Source organism: Nicotiana sylvestris, chromosome 7 (genome assembly GCF_000393655.2).
Source record: "Nicotiana sylvestris chromosome 7, ASM39365v2, whole genome shotgun sequence".
In the NCBI taxonomy this organism is placed as follows: Eukaryota; Viridiplantae; Streptophyta; class Magnoliopsida; order Solanales; family Solanaceae; genus Nicotiana; species Nicotiana sylvestris.
The window spans coordinates 73,153,369-73,167,863 of NC_091063.1; the positions used below are offsets into that span (position 1 = coordinate 73,153,369).

The 14,495-nt window shown below is 35.1% G+C and overlaps 1 long non-coding RNA gene across 3 annotated transcripts; it reads right to left on the reverse strand.

Moving 5' to 3' along the window:
- Window positions 1–1,556: 1,556 nt before the first annotated feature.
- Window positions 1,557–13,646, reverse strand: LOC138872458 (uncharacterized). Of its 3 annotated transcripts, none has more exons than XR_011400837.1 (3): window positions 13,453–13,629; window positions 11,135–11,331; window positions 1,557–1,835 (listed from the first exon to the last, which is right to left on the reverse strand). It is a non-coding gene; the product is annotated as an uncharacterized lncRNA (long non-coding RNA). The 3 variants fall into 3 exon arrangements; XR_011400838.1 differs by lacking the exon at window positions 1,557–1,835 and adding an exon at window positions 7,500–8,026 and having other exon boundaries at window positions 13,453–13,646; XR_011400836.1 differs by lacking the exon at window positions 1,557–1,835 and having other exon boundaries at window positions 10,046–11,331.
- Window positions 13,647–14,495: the final 849 nt, after the last annotated feature.

Here is a 14,495-nt window from a genome sequence, read left to right on the forward strand (position 1 = left end):
GTTATTTTAAGCTCGAATTCTTTAAACCCTGAACCAGTGGTTCTGGGTTACAGTCATATCGGCAGCACTCCAATCCCCAGCAAAGTCGCCAGAGCTGTCGCACATCCTTTTTCCGCACCCGCGGGGCGCGTAAGGAGTTTTCTCCAATTGAAGGACAGTCGAAACGGGATTTGTTTATTTGTTTCAGAGTCGCCACCTGGGAATTTTAAGGCGTCCCAAGTCACCAGTTTTAATCCCTGAATCGAGGAGAATATGACTCTGTTTGTTATTCTGCGAACCAGAAATCCTGAGTAAGGAATTCTGTTAATCCGGAAGAAGGTGTTAGGCATTTCCGAATTCCGTGGTTCTAGCACGGTCGCTCAACTGTTTTTATTCTTGGCTTAATTATCTTGATTTTACTAAATACATTTTTATTGCATGATTTTGTTACCGCTTTTGTTTATTGTTTACAATTATATAAACGAATTACGCGTACGTATATTCGTATTATATACCTTTTATAATTGCAGAGAATCGTGTCACGCATACGTGTACACAAAAGGTTGATAATATTTTTTATATTCTTATTAAAAAAAATCATATGTTCGAAGTTAAAAGTAACATTAAAAACGCCGTCGCCCTTGTATGATTAAACAGTGATCTGCACATCTCGGGTCATATGAAATTATTTTGACATCCTCGGAGAAATTTTTTTTATTAAAATGTTCACTCGAAGTTGCGCGAACGCATAATCCGAATTGCTTTAGAAATATAATCAGGTTACGCGAACGTATCCCTAATCACAAAAATATTCTTGATGGTGGTGTAAATTTGTTTACAAATGGTTTATTACATCCCTATTATTTTTATATGAAAGGTCATGGTAAATCACTATTTGAGACACCTCTAAATTTCTTGAAGAGAATTCTCAATTTATTGGGTGTCAACCACAGATTATATATATATATATTTTATGAATTATATTCCGCAAAAACCATTCGTATTTATGGAATAAAAATGAACAACGAGTAATTAATACTACCATTTTTCTCGTAAATGCAATACCTATGTGCCAAAAATGAATTGCGTATGAAACTAAAAAAAATTGATTTATGAAAGGAAGAGATGTTTTCGAAAAAATTTCATTATTTTATTTAATGCAAACTCTATTTCTACATACCATTGATATAAAATGTTGCAATTCGTGCTTATACATCCCATCTCATTCTCATATACTTGTTTTTAATCCAAAATTGTAATTGTTTGGTTAATTGGTTTATGATGGTAGATAGGCATCAAGTTGATAAGAAAGGAATTATTTTATAAACCGATTCAATAAAATTGCCTTACATGCAACCTAACTGTACGTCAGAAACATTCATAACATTCTAACATCGTAACGAGCTATATCAAATCACCTTTCGCTAATGGTCATACACACATCTGTTATCTTATATATGAAAAACACCACCAACACCATTTTTAACCTTATTTAACAACAGAGGTTAGTGATGTAGTTTTCTTGATATTTCTACATTACTCTTTATTTAGCTAACAACACCATAAAATTTAAATAATGACCAACTTTATGCCATGTTCCCTACCTTGACAACTTAATTATATCTTCCCTTAATGAAAATTTCGAAATTAACCTTATTACAACACTTATACAAACTTCAAGAAATGACATTTAACTTATAGTTATCACGTCAAAATATATTACTATTTAACCAACATGAAACAAAGTTGAAATTTAAACTAATGAGCTTAAACGAATAGAAGATAGAATTACAATTCAAGCTTCGTTTATTTGTCATGTTGAAACTCTTCACAACATGAGTTTAAAAGATATGTACCTGGAAATGAAGGTAGAAGGAGTAAATTTCAGCAACAAAACTAGCAGAATAGTAGTATTTCAACAGATTTGAGCAATAATAAGACCCGAGGAACCCAGATGCACAGTAACAGTATTTTTAAAGAAACTTCAGATTTTAACTGAACAATGGGATCAAATAAATCCGGACAGATTCAGTGAAAGAATAATATTTCTGATTTGAGACTTAGAACAAAGCAGACCGAAAAAAAAACTTTCAATTTCAAAACACAGAATCAGCTTCAATACTAGTTTCCGATGTAGAATTCTGTTTTACTGTTTCTGTTTTCCTTTCTTAACTTTTATCCAGATTTTTCTCTCTATGTATATGTATTTCTGTGTGTATTCCCCTAATGCCTTATAAATCAGATCTCAACTTTTCTTTCTTTTCAAACTCTCTGTCTAGAATCTGATCTTAAGTCCTCCTCTAAAATCTGTCATGCTTCCTGTATTTATACATGTCTGCCCCTCTCTTTTTTTAGTGCAGCTTGGACCCCTTCTTTCTTTTAAAATCAAAAAATCATATTCAAAAATCTGCTTTTGACTACATAAAATCCCATTAAGTGAACTTTTTCCAAATTTCCAGCATTCCATTACCCTTTGTTTCCCATTATCCCATTAAATTAACAGTCACTAACATTCCACTTTCAGCACACTACTATTAACATATTACCCTCACTGTTTTATCTGTTTCATTCCCAGAAATGCCCCTGAATCCTACTGTTATTACAGTCTTTAAACTAAAAATCAGAATCTATTACCAACCAGATAAAAAAAAAATATGTTCAAACCTAATTATCATCCTGATTTAAAACAGCTAATACCAATTCCTAAATCAAACAAACATTATGTCTTTTCACTGATAGCTAATTGATCTAACAAAACCAAGGTCTAATAGCTGCTGGACAAAACTAAATTCAGTTTGAACACTGGACTCGTACACAAACATATTAACAATACATAGAACTTAACAGAACAAAAATCTAAATTGAAATTGAATTTAGCATAAGTGCATGGGCATTGTCAGTGTATGCATTACCTGAAACTAACTACCCAGAAATCAGTACACACAACATCCATTTGACGGACTCATTGATTTACAAATAAGCATGATTTAAAAGACTAATTAACTGACTATTTATAACAATTGTCAACAAACAATAAGTAAACAGATTGTTTCAATTAGTATTTATCATAAACGAGAATTCATAATATAACTAATCGACGAACTTAATCGAGTCGATTACTCACATTGTAAATAATCACAACCAACAGAAACAGTTTCATATTTTGATCATATAGACGGGTATGAGACAGAATAACAATAAATGATGGAAAAATTACACAGACTAATGAAACAAACATAAAATACACGTAGAATACACATAAGAAATAGAAAAAATACCTCTGAATCTTCAAATTTATTCAAACACAGACTCAACTTGGATTCAGACATTTTTGAGACTTAACAGACTTTATTCGAAGTATTCTCAGTTGAGAATACTTCGATTAAAGTCTCTTAGACCTCAATCCTTCACTTGAATAGGAAAAATTCCAAGATTGGAAAATTTTTAGGGTTTCAGATTTTTGGATCTTAAATCCGAACACTTCTGGGCAGATTCGAATCAAACCAACGGTATTCTAGGCACGAGGGAGGTCAGGGGGGTAACTGGTGTGAGTTTGAGGTAGGTTGGGATAGGGTCAAGTTTTACTCGAATCTTCAAATGAAGATTCGAGCAGTTCTAGTAGGATTCGAGCCATGCAACTAACAGATCCGTGGTGAGGGTATTTAAGGGAAGCTGTGGTGTTATTTTGGAGGTCATCGGAGAAAGTTGGTTTTTCAGGCCAACCTTCAATCGAAGATTCGAGACATTGGGGCCTGATTCGAGGTATATGGGTTATGGAATTGGAACGGGGAGGTTGAGAGGTGTCGAGGGTGTTAAAGTGGGGTGGTTTGGACTACCGGAACCGCCGTGAGGCGATTTCCGGTAGGCGGTGTTCGGTGGTGAAGGGCGGAGTTCATCAGATCACTTTGAAAGAGATGATGAACAGGACCGGGGGTGGGGTGTTTGGTTTGGGGGGCTGGGTTGTGGATTGATCTCATCCGTTGGATCAATTAAGATGTACGGTTGAGATCAATTCACTTAACCAAACGACATCGTTTGGTTTAAGTTGGGGAAAGGGGTCAGCCCGGGGGTGATATGGATCGGGTTTGGATGAGTTCTTGAGGCCGTTGGATCAAGATAGATGAACGGTTCAGATCTGACAGCGTAAAACGTCGTCGTTTCATTTAAGCAATGGCTGAACTGGACCGTTTGATTGAAACGAATCAAAGGCCCAGATTTGAAGTGCCCATACAGCGTCATTCGGATTTGGTTGTATTGGACCGGACATGGGTATTTGGATTGGGTTGTGAGGAGATTAATTGGTTTGGGCCTGGATTTTAATCCAGGTTCGATTTTTTTTTAATTTTTCAACCTATTTTCCATTTCCTAAATTTATCCTTAATTATTAAAATCCTAATTAAAATTATAAGAACAAAATTACCCTTACAAAGATATTGATTACCTTTTTTTAACAACTATTAACACATAGACGAAACATTAATCACATAGTGGAACATTAAAAATAGAATAAATACATATTTTTTTGTAATTTTATTTTTTTAAAACAATTATTAAATGCATAATTAAATCCTAGATATGCATGAAACATGTATTTTTATTTTATTTTTTGTTTAATTATAACAAAGCAAACATTTACGGACAACACAAATAATTAACAAACACCACCCAAATTCTAAAGATTGCACAGTAAAAGAGATTTATTTTATTTTTTGATTTATTTTGGAGTAGTTTTCGTGAGGCAAAAATCACGTGCTCACACACGGCAGTCGCATTGTACGGAGAGTTGACCCACATAAAAAAAAGGGTCGGATCGGCTAAATGGGTCGAAATTTACCCAAATATAAAGCTTGTTTGGATGGGCCTAAAAGCTGGTTAAGTCATATTTTAGCTTATTGAGATGTTTGGCAAACTTAAAATCAGCTTAAAGGTCAAATGCTTTTAAGTCAAAAGGTCCAAATTAAGCCAAAAGTGATAAGTTAGGTAATCCCAACTTTTTTTTTTTCTAGCTTAAAAGTCACCCCTCTTTAACCAAGTATTTTACACTACTATCCCTGATACTTATGTATAATTTCCAAAATACCCAATCATTTCTTTTTCTCCTTTCCTCCGCCATTTTCAATCCCTGCCTTCCAAATTCCATAATCTTTTCTTTTTCTCCTTTCCTTTGCCATTTCCAATTTGTGCCTTCCAAATTCCATCACCGCCGAACTATTTGTTTTGTTTTAATTTTTTTTGGTTCCATAACATTTTTTTAAAAGATTGCTGTTGAATCCCTCATTTTTTAAATTGGTGAAACTATATTCTAAATCAAAATTTTCAATGAGTCTACATGTTAACAAAGAATTTGAAGTTATGAGACGAAAAAATATATTTTGGTGAAATAATAGATTATTGCATGTTATTTAAATAAATAATTTATATTTAGGCAATTAGTTTAAATTGAAAATGAACTAAAATATAATTTTTTTGTATATGTATTAATTTAGAATAAAATATTAATCATTTTCTTTATAGTGTTAACAGCTTTAAGGATATTTCAGTCATTTTACAGAAACAAGTGCTTACCAGCACTTATTTACCGAACACTTCAATAACATTTTTTAAGTTTCAGCATTTTTATCCAAACATTTAACTGCTTATTTATAAAACAAACTTCAGCACTTAAAAAGTGTTTTTAAGCCCTTATACTTAAAAGCCACTTTTTTTAAGTCAATCCAAACGGGCTCATGGACCTGGAGAAGAATCCCCAGTGCTTGGAATGGCTCAATTTGACTCAAAAACAAGTGACCAGGCGATTTTGTGCTACAGTAATCCCAACACCATTTTGCAAATCTGTAGCTGCTGGGGAATTTTTTTGGGAAATGGTTTGCTGAGGATAGTGCGCATTTGGAAGGCGCATCTTTAGGTGGTGGTCCGGTGGCTTTTCACCTACGGACGGCGGAGTAGTATGCATTAAAGCACGACTGCGTTACTGTTCACGGCAGTCGCACTGTACTGAGAGTTGACCCACATAAAAAAGAGGGTCGGATCGGTTAAATGGGTCGAAATTTACCCAAATATAGAGCCTATTTGGATGGGCTTAAAAGCTGGTTGAGGTGTTTGGCAAACTTAAAATGAACTTAAAGGTCAAATGCTTTTAAGTCAAAAGGTTCAAATTAAGCCAAAAGTGATGAGTTGGGTAATCCCAACTTTTTTTTTCTAGCTTAAAAGCCACCCCTCTTTAACCAAGTATTTTACACTACTATCCCTGATACTTATGTATAATTTCCAAAATACCCAATCATTTCTTTTTCTCCTTTCCTCCGCCATTTTCAATCCCTGCCTTCCAAATTCCATAATCTTTTCTTTTTCTCCTTTCCTTTGCCATTTCCAATTTGTGCCTTCCAAATTCCATCACCGCCGAACTATTTGTTTTGTTTTAGTTTCTTTTTTAGTTCCATAACATTTTTTTTAAAAGATTGCTGTTGAATCCCTCATTTTTTTAAATTGGTGAAACTATATTCTAAATCAAAATTTTCAATGAGTCTACATGTTAACAAAGAATTTGAAGCTATGAGACGAAAAAATATATTTTGGTGAAATAATAGATTATTGCATGTTATTTAAATAAATAATTTATATTTAGGCAATCAGTTTAAATTGAAAATGAACTAAAATATAATTTTTTTGTATATGTATTAATTTAGAATAAAATATTAATCATTTTCTTTATAGTGTTAACAGCTTTAAGGATATTTCAGTCATTTTACAGAAACAAGTGCTTACCAGCACTTATTTACCGAACACTTCAATAACTTTTTTAAGTTTCAGCATTTTTATCCAAACATTTAACTGCTTATTTATAAAACAAACTTCAGCACTTAAAAATTGCTTTTAAGCCCTTATACTTAAAAGCCACTTTTTTTAAGTCAATCCAAACGGGCTCATGGACCTGGAGAAGAATCCCCAGTGCTTGGAATGGCTCAATTTGACCCAGAAACGAGGGACCAGGCGATTTTGTGCTACAGTAATTCCAACACCATTTTGCAAATCTATAGCAGCTGGGGAATTTTTTGGGGAAATGGTTTGCTGAGGTTAGTGCGCAACTGGAAGGCGCATCTTTTGGTGGTGTTCCGGTGGCTTTTCACCGACGGATGGCGGAGCAGTGTGCATTAAAGCACGACTGCGTTACTGTTCACGGCAGTTGCACTGTACGGAGAGTTGACCCACATAAAAAAGGGAGTCGGATCGGTTAAATGGGTCGAAATTTACCCAAATATAATTTTATCCCTACTGAGCTACGTGGACAAATGAAAGAATGCCACATCATTTAATGAGAGGCCCACATGAAGTGCCATTAGTCGCGGTGTAATTTTGACAATAGAATTAACGTAATATATATTTTCAGACGAATAGATGGACAGGATTTTTATAAACCATTTAGCATACGATATGGGTACTTTAAGTCGTTTTCCAAATAAAGAAATTAGTACTACCTAATATTGTTTCAACAAGAATTAAATGTACATGTTTTCTATATTAGCTACAATTCCCTATCGCAATTTTGGAACTATTACTAAATAAATCATGATAAGTCGACAAAAATATTTGTCACGAAAATTTTAAATTCGCAAATCACAACCAATGTGAAAATCCATAAGATTTCAAATATAGGATTATTTCATGCATTCTGCGACATATTCTTCCCTTGCTAATCCTGAATATTTTTGTTAATTATAGAAATAATCTGCTCTCATGCAATCAAGTGAAGCAATATCTGCTGAGCCTGTGCATCACTTCGCGCGCCTCCTTTCAAACTGCATCCGAACTAATGATCTCAAGCTTGGGAGACTCATACACTCCCGTCTGATCAAGACGGCATTAACCTTTAATACATTCCTCGCCACCCGTCTGATATACATGTACTCTAAATGTTGTTCCATAGAGTATGCGGAACAGGCCTTTAATGAACTGTCGGAGAAGAACGCCCAATCTTGGAACACAATGCTGTCAGCTTACTCTCAAAAGGGTCTTTTTGAGAAAACCTTCCAGCTGCTCGATGTAATGCCTGATCCAAATGCTGTGAGCTATAACTCAATCATTTCAAGCTTAACTCATCACGGGTTCCCTAGAAAAGCTATGGGGTTTTTCAAAAGAATGCAAACTCAATGTTGGAATGGGTTTTTGATTGACGAGTTCACGGTTGTTATCGTGTACAGTACCCCGTGAACAGTACCGTGTACAATACCCCGTGAATTCCCCATGAACAGTACCCGTGAACAGTGTGAACAATATCGGACATAATGTTAAGTTCTGAAAAATGGGATGAATCTCATTTTCCATTTTAACCAAATTGGAGCTCGGGGAGAGGCGATTTTCAGGAGATTTTCAAAGAAAACAACGGGGTAAGAGTTCTTAACTTAATTTTGGTTAGATTACCCGAATCTATTACTAGTTTTGGCATTTAATTGGTGATTTTAGTTGGGAAAATCTTGAAAACACTCTTGGTTTAATTTGAAGATTTGAGGATCGAGTTGATGTCAGATTTTAGTAAAATTGGTATGGTTGGACTTGTGGTTGGATGAGGTTTCATATTCCGTAATTTTTTACGGGTTCCGAGATGTGGGGCCCACGAGCGAAGTTTGAGTGCAATTTCGGATTTTTAATGGAAAATGTAGAACTTCATATGGAATTAATTCCTATAATTTTTATTAACTGAATCGAATTATTGTGGCTAGATTCGAGGCATTCTGAGGTCGATTTGAGAGATAAAGGCATCACGAGCTAGAGGATTAGCCGGTTCGAGGTAAGTAATGATTGTAAATACTGTCCTGAGGGTTTGAAACCCCGGATTATACGTTGTTGTGTTACTTTGAGGTGACTTGCACGCTGGATGACGAGCGTGGGGTAGAGAACCGCTAGGGATTGTGACCTAGTCCATCCCAAACAAATATTTTAATGCATATTTGATAGTTAATTGTTTGACATTACTATATTTTTGGGATATATGCCATGTTTGGGGCCTTGTGCTGACTTGTTGAGACCCTTAGGGGCATTTTTTCTATCTTTCCTCACTCTATTTGTTTGAAAGCATATTCTCAGTCATGTTTTACCTGTTTATTACTCAAATCTGGCTTTATCACTATATTCTTAATATGTGGAAATTGTTTTGGCATGAGTTCCCTGATTTACTGAGATAGACCGAGGGTCTGATTGTGAGATTGATGACTGAGATAGACTGAGAGTCTGATGGTGAGGTTAATGACTGAGAGAGGCCGAGAGCCTAGTTGTGAGGATTATATATCTATGGATCGGGCTGCACACCGCAACGATATTTATATGGATCGGGCTGCACGCCACAGCGATACTTATATGGATCGGGTTGCGCGCCGCAGCAATATAGCGCTTTGGCTGTAGGAGCCCCTCCGAAGTCTGCACACCCCCAGTGAGCACAGTTGAATATTTATATGGATCGGGCTGTGCGCCACAACGATGCATGGATCGGGCTACACGCTGCATCGGTTACTATATGGTACCAATTGAGCGTGAATGCTGAGTGCGAGTACTGATTGGTAAGAGTTGAGTCACGAGTGACAGAGAGGCTATCCCGAGGGGCGATAAATATATACATACATATGAGTGGTCACTACTAGAAATTGGAGCTATGGCAACCCTTCGAAAACTGTTAAAATAAATAAGCTAACCGTCCTTATAGGGCTAATGGGATGGATTTGGACGCGTTCCGGGATTCAGTGTTACAATAGGTCTATTGGAACGTTTATTTGCAACATTTTACAAACCGTCTCCATAGATAGGGTATTGGAACGGTTTGTACTGCTACCACTATTCTATCTGCAGGAACGGTTTCCTTTTCATTTGGGACGGTTATAAACCGTCCTGGTAAAATAATACAGCTGATTTTTTTAAGTCTATTGCAACGATTTTCATGATATATTGCAACGGTTTGTGTGATATATTGAAACAATTATCAGTACCCCTATTGCAACAGATATTATAACATATTGGAACAGTTATCAAGGGCTGCTCTTATTATTTGCTAGGTCTATTGGAACGGTTATATTCTCTATTGCAACAAATTGTAATTTCTGATATTTATGGAAGCAAAATGAGAAATAGTTTCCTATTCTATGAAATTGTTTACACCATATCCAACTAGCATTATCCATATACAAAAACAAATATGGATACATTGTTTGGTCAATCAATGAGTTTGTATACAAAATAGATGAGTTTGTATACAAAAAGTTCCAGGCCCCATGATAGATGCAAATGCATCTACGGACTCACTAAGCACTAGTTTCTTCCATTTCATTTTGAGCGTGATAAAATCAATAGTCAATGAGGGGAGCAGTGCCATCAGAGAACGTAGCATCCAAATGAAACCACAGATTTTGGATCTGGCTTTTAAAAGGAATTGCTTGGACTTTGGATTTAAGGACTTACTGGAGAAAAGGAATCAATCTGCTTTTTCTGCATCATTAGGTTTCATACTGCACCATTTGGAAACTAGGGAGAGCCAGTTTCATTACATTTAGTTGTATTAAATGGTTTACTATGATGCTTTAATTTTATAAAGTTTCAACAAAAAAGATATAAGCATACTTGTAGCTTTTTCACCTTTCTGATATGTACATCTTTCTGATATGTACACCAGCTTTTGGGATTAGTAAGCTCAAGGCCCTGTGGTTGTGCATTTAGGTAGCTTTTTCAACTGAGAAATTGTGCCTTTTGCACCCTAGTTTATCTTGCAGCCCTTTACTAGTTAGTAATGAATAGTGTCTTTTGCACCCCAGTTCACCCCCAGAAAATAATAACTTAATAGATACATATCATCAGTGGGAAATACTTAGAAAACTGCTCCTAACCATGAATTCCGAAGTTGAACCTCCTAACATGTATTCCGAAGTTGAACCTCCTTATGATATTCAGAGGAAGGGCAATATACCATTCTGTTAAAACTGGGCGGCATAAAAACAATGAAAGAAGAACTAGGCAGCATTTTAGCGAAGAGGAGAAGACTTAGAAAGAAGAATCGAAGGTAAAAATAATTCGCCAGTATTTCACTGCTATTTGGACGCTGAAGAAGAATAAGAAGAAGAAGAAGAAGAAGGAGGAGGAGGAGGAGAAGGAGGAGGAGGAAGAAATCATCACATACCTGTTGCCACTGAATCTCTGTTGAAGTTGAAAAGGGAACGCTAGTCGATGTTGCTGCTGGTCGTGTTTTAATAAAAGTGCAATGATCCCTTCTTTTTTAATTAAATAGGCTGGCAGCTTCACTCGCTTCGTTACTACACCAACAGATTCAACGACCTCTATATTCTTTCTCTGTGTAGCTAATTTGCGAGCAGCACCCTGAGAAAAAATAAGAAGGCAAAGGTTTGATGATGTCCAAGAGAGGAAAGACATAAATGTACCAAAAGCTAGTATTCTCGTGTAATCTTCAGATATTTTCTGAATAAAAAATAAAAAAATAGATTTTTCGACCAACTCTATGTCTGTTCTTCTAGCTATTTGTGATCTTTCCATATCCTTTATACATTCTGATATCAGTTAGCTTGGTATAATTGTCTTCGTAAGGTTGATTACTCTTTTCTACAATATTCAAACCTTACTATTTCTATTTTAAGACAAATAATTGTAAGATCATGCCCCATTATATTAACAATTTAAATTAATTAAAACTGCAGAGATCATATAAAGGAACTCATGAGAATCTTGAACCAAATGATTCAATTGATATAGACATTAAGGATAAAAAAAGAAGAGAACATAATCACTTTGTGAGGTCACTGGTCAAAGAGTGAACATTGTTGTCGTTGGAGATACTCCAGTAAGTTTATCATTCCTTAGAGGCAATGTCATCAAGGGAAAATGCATGAAAATTTATATGTTTTCCATGCTTCTGTTGGTTATGCAGTCATGCAAGCTATTGAGCAATTATGATTTTATCAATTCTTCACTGAATAAGAAAGAATATGCAATGAAGATGAGACAAATTTAGAAAGCAACAGGTGAAACTTAGCAAGCAAAATAAGCTAGAAAGACAGAACTCTGGTAAAAGAAATCAGAGACTCGATGTACAGAAGTGAACAAGGGGACAATTATTTGATTCTTAGCTATGATGCAACTCTTCGTTACCCTTATCTGTTACAACTCTTTAGTACCCTCATTCAGACTATTTGGCTGATTACAGCCTTATTAATAATTTGTTGGATAAAATTAAGAGAAGGGTAAAATTGCCATTTAGTTTTTGATGGATATTTTGATAATTCAACTTTGACTTTAGGACCTTCCCACTTTTAGAATAGTATGACTAGTCTCTCGGCACGTGCGTTGCACGTGTATCATAAGGTATGTAGTAAAATAATTTTGTAAAAGTTTTCGATACTATTTAAGTGAAGCTTTGACTAAGTGATTTTGGAAATAAGGTTCATAAATTAAAGAACCAGAAAAGGTAGAAACACTCTTGAAATGACGAAAGGACATCAATATATAATTCCTTTTCTTTTTACAAATAAAAATTGCATCATCATTCAAATAGCAATTTTTCTTCAATCTGTATCATTTTTTCTTGAATCTGTATATTCAGAAAGGCAAGCAATTTGTCTGAGAAGAATAACCCCAATGTCTAATAGACGTGAAGGCAAACACTTACCCATTAGACTAAAGCACAAACATGAACGAATCTCACAATTTTAAGTGAAAGCAACACAAGCATAATTCAACAGAAGTAAAAGAATATGTTTATCAAAAATATTACCAGAGAAAGAAAAAAGGAGCAGCGAAAAGATTTTTCTGAATAACCAAGAAAGCGAACAGGAAGATCAAACAGGAAGATCAAACATCGATAGCAAACATCGAACAAAAATCTCATGGTTTCAAACAGAACATCAAAACCTAACAAATAAATCCCCCAATTTTACAAACTAGAAATCACAGCAAAGATCGAACATCGATAGCAAACATCGAATAAAGAAATTGTGGCAGCGAAATGATTTTTCTGAATATTACCGAAAAAAGAAGAAGGAGCAGCAAAAATAGGAGCAGCGAAAGAAAAAATTACTCGAGAAAGAAAAAAGTCCCCAAAATATTACCAGAGAAAGCAAAAAAAGAACAGCGAAACAATGTTATTGAATAACCAAGAAAGCAAACATCGATAGCAAACATGGAATAAAGAAAATCTCATCGTTTCAAACAGAAAATCAAAACCTAACAAATAAATCCCCCAATTTTGCAAACTAGAATCACAAATGTATCATGTAATACAAACAAAGCAGAAGCAAAGACCTTCAAACAACAACAATAACAACAACGCCATTGGAGTCGAAAACAACGATGCAACTGAGGCCAAAAGCGCTCCTATTCTTAAGGAGAAGAAATCCAAACGCCAAATTAAAGAAAACATAAGGGAAAAAAGAAAGAGAAAATTGAATAGGTATACAAACATCAAACAGGGGAAAATCGATAGCCTACCTCGGAGATTGCTCGTATGTTAGCGGAAACTGGTCGTCAATCACCGGCAGTTGTCGTCCGTCACCGGAGCTGGTCGACAGAGTCCATTGATGGTGAGGTCGATGTGTTCTAGGTTGAGGTTGAGAGAGACGGTGTTCAAGGTTTAATTTTGAGACTGAGAGTTTAGACAGAGTGACAGAACCTTCTATGTCAAATATTAAAGAGTTATTAAAATATTAGTGGGGTCAATGTTTTTAATAAAAATAAAAATATAGGAGGGAAAGTAAGGAGGGAAAAGTAAACTGTCCCAATATACTTTTATTTTATAAAACCGTTCCCACATGTAACTCTGTGGTATCGCTTTTACAAACCGTCTCCATATATTCACTTATAGTAACGGTTATTATACTATTGGAATGTTTGTTCTTCAGGAGTGTTCCAAAAACCTTTTGACTCTATTAGGACGGTCTAACCGTTCTAATATATGATCTATTATGACAGTTACAAAATCGTTGCACAATACCTGTTCCAATAAAGTCATTTTCTAGTAGTGGGTGTTTTTCCTGAGAGGCCTGTTTATGGACTTATTGATTTCACTCCTCTTAAAATGAGTTTCTATCGAATATGTTGATTTATTGACTGTTTTCCCTCATCTTTATATTGAGCCTCTGTCGGAAAGTTGCACAAATATTTTAAAACAACTTTTATTTAAACTGGGGTTTATGAGATGTTCAGAAATTAATCACTGATTTGACATTGGTTATTTCCACTGAGATTTTAAAGTTATGAAGTGTTTGTGATTACTGTTTTGCCCGAGGGGCTGTTTTACGAACTATGTTTTGCCCGAGGGGCCGATTATGACTTTAATCTCTATAATTATTTTAAATGGTAGTGAACCCCTACTGAAACTGTTGGAAGGTATTTCAAGATGATTTTTACTAAAAGCTGGATTTTAAAAGGGAATATTGACTCGTATTATGATTTGAAAGTCTGTTGTGTTTATTGAACCCAGCGTAAATGTGGATTCATTGTTTCCTACTGCTCAACCTTTATTTACTCTTACT